Source organism: Charadrius vociferus, unplaced genomic scaffold (genome assembly GCF_000708025.1).
Source record: "Charadrius vociferus isolate BGI_N301 unplaced genomic scaffold, ASM70802v2 scaffold125, whole genome shotgun sequence".
Lineage (NCBI taxonomy): Eukaryota > Metazoa > Chordata > Aves > Charadriiformes > Charadriidae > Charadrius > Charadrius vociferus.
Genome location: NW_009649036.1, coordinates 4,312,020 through 4,315,193, shown reverse-complemented (window position 1 = coordinate 4,315,193; position 3,174 = coordinate 4,312,020).

Genomic DNA, 3,174 nt, shown 5'->3' with positions numbered 1-3,174 from the left:
GTCCTTTCGCTCTCTGGGCTCTGTTTCGTGGCAGGCAAAGGTGGGGTTTCCTTTCCCTGTGTAAAAAACAACTTTTTGTGCTTTTCAGCCCATTCGTTACCACTGATGTACTCTGAAATGTAGTGATTTCATTCACCTGCTACCTCCCGTTCTTTACAGTAGGAGAACATACATAATCAAGTGCTGGTGAAGAGTCCCAATTTGCCATCCCTTGGTTTGGAGAGCACTTGGCCACAGCATTGGGTTTCATGGTGCCCCCGGGGGCGGTTTCAGGACGGAACCCCATGGGTGGGCTCGCTGCTCTGGCCGTCCCTCACCCACCGCTGCTCTCCTGCTGCACTTTTTAGGACAATCTAGTGCTGTCCCTGGTGGAGTGACATGTGAAGGTGTGTGGTTTGCTTTTGATTTACGTCACCGAGCTTTTGTTTAACAGATGATATTTGAAACCTGAAGTGGGACAGAAAAAGTCAGTCTTCTCCTATTGTTTTGTTCTGGCTTAAGGAGATGTAATAACCTCATACTGTTCTCTGCTGAGATACAAAATTTCTGTTATGATGTAATGCTCGCACAGTTACACTCAGTAACTCTATTTTTTATGGTTACTTTTGGAACAGAAATGCTTGGGCTGTAAAGATAAAATATTTTTTATTTATCATTTATGTTAGTGTACCGTTTGTTCTGACAGGATGTGTAGTGCACTGATGAGAAAATAGACCTTAAAAATAATATTTTTTCTTTTATGATCAAATGCTCCGTGACAAGAATTTCAAGTGTCACGTTGGATTATATACCTTCCAGCAACATTTTCTCAGAACGATTACAGCTTACAATGTTTTTCCTTCTCCTCCATGACAAGCTCCATTTTTGTGAGGCATAGTACGTCAAGCTGCTCTCTTAAATTGCGGTTTAAGTAGCAGAGGAAGCATTCAACATTTATGGCTTAGCATGAATATAATATTTAAAAGCGGTATGGAGATGAAAGGATACAATAGCTACAGCGTGCAAGGATTGCTGCGGGAACCTCTGTTCTTTCCCGGTTTGCAGGCACGCCGGCGAGCCAGACTGATGAACAGATCTGGCTGAAAAAATTAGCTGAGGGCAACGAAAGCGGTGGCTGTGTCAGGAGAGCTCAGAGGCGCGGAGGAACGTGTGGCCGGCTGCCCTCGTGGCTCAGGGCTGCTAAACCCACTCTGTGGCCAGACGTCAGCCTGCACCCTTAGTCACGGGCTCTTCTGTGGGTAAGTGAATACAGGAGAAAAAGATGTCCCCCGTTTGGGAAAGCCGGCTGACACAGCTGTGCTCGACGTCTAAAGAGCGTCTAAACCGCTCTGGAAAGCTGCAGGAGATACATCCAGGACTACAGGCGGGTTTGTGGCCACGGTAGTAGCCTCCGTGAAAATGTCACGGTCTCCAGTGGGTACCCCTTGTGAGGCTGAGATTACAACTGAGGTTAAAGTTGCGAGTACCTTTCAAAGGTTTTAACCTGCCTGGCAAGGTGTGACAGTGCCAAAAGGTTCCCAGTGCTGAAAGGTTCCCAAATAACTCTGTGTTTTCCTGAGGCCACAAGGGGTGGGGACTTTCATTTTATGTCATCTAAAAAGCAAAACGCCAACAGCATCTTCCAGATGGTCCACTGCTGCTAAAGGGGGAGCTACATACTAAATCGTCGTGATTCTGAGTCACAAAGACATAGATATGGTACTTGTTTAAATTACTCTGAGTGTTGGCAGAAGTCAGTTCTTGCTAGGTCGTTGCCCTCAGACAAGGTTAGAGTCAGAGGTGCTGAATTTGGTGATTAAAAGGCATGAGAAATTCCCTCTGGGATAGAGAAGTAGTCAAAAGGGCACATCAAAGGAGTAATTTTAAAGTCTTCAGGTGCAGGCTTTTTTCTGTCTAAGAAGAAAGCTCTGTGACGTCTTTATGGGAGCGGGGTTTCCTCTGAGCGTCTCTGTCCTGTCGTCCCCACGGGGACGGGGAAAACACCCGAGCTGAGCTTCGGTAGAGGCAGACTCTTCTTTCACCATTTTGCAGTGGGGCTGTGGTCGTCTTTGGGTTTTTGTTACCCTACTTGGGGTAGGGTCCTGAAGTGAGGTGGGATCACTGGAGTGAATAAGGAGCTACCAAGAAAGGTCTTCCTGTCTTTTGTGAGATTTTTGTTTGTAACTCATGAGTTTCTTTTTAGGCTTCTGCTAAAAAAAAAAAAAAAAGAAAAATAACTTTCATATAACTCAGGGGAGAGAGATCAGAATGGGAAAAAAGAGTTCAAGGAGACGAATTATCATCTGTTTCAATGCAGTGCACAAGGTGCGCATTATTCAAGCAGCTTATTTCTTGGAGAAAAAATAAGGCAGTGCTGATATTTCTGGACCTCAGCCCAGGAAGAAAGCCAAGTGTAATGAAATACCTCTGAAAAAGATGCTTTGTAGTATCTGAGCTCTTGCTGTTGTTTTGGGTTCCTTTTCAAGACAGACTTAATTGGTTTAGCAGTCCAGACTTGCTTTGCCATTCACCTTTTCACCTCTGTTATTTGGGGTAAAAAACCTGGTGATACTGTGCAGATGCGGAATGCCATTGCCTGGCCTGACTTCCCTGCACAAAGTCGTTTGAAACAGGAGCAGTCGGGATTATTCCGGTTTATACCAATGAAATGACGTACAGCAAAGAGTGTTTTTTTCTTTTCCAGCATTCAATTTTTCTTTCAATCTGAGTGTGCTCTGGGGTGATAATTATCAGTCTCTTATATCGTATCGATGACTTCATGGTGTGTAGCGTTGTGTAGCGTCGCAGCCCTGGAGTTGTTGCGTTGTTTTGCTGTATCATTTGGCATTTGAAAAATGGGGCATTTCTCATGGGTTTAGATGAAAGTCTCTGATGCCAGGTTTTGGAATATGGTTTCTGAACAGGTTTACCTTTCCCATAGTCCGGTCAACAGATGGGTTGTACATAGGCGGCGGGGGCATGAAAGGAATTATTTTGTGGACTGCTTGTTCTGGACTTCCCAGTTCATTTCTGTAACTTTTCTTGTACCTTACATTTTGACGCTTTCGTTTCTGATGCACCTTTTCTTTGAGCCAAGCGGAAACGTTGCTAGGCCTTTTCAGAAGTTTTATTCTTCACTTAAAAGAACATAGAGAAATTACAGGTCCTACAAGATTTTCGGTTCAAACTTTTTGA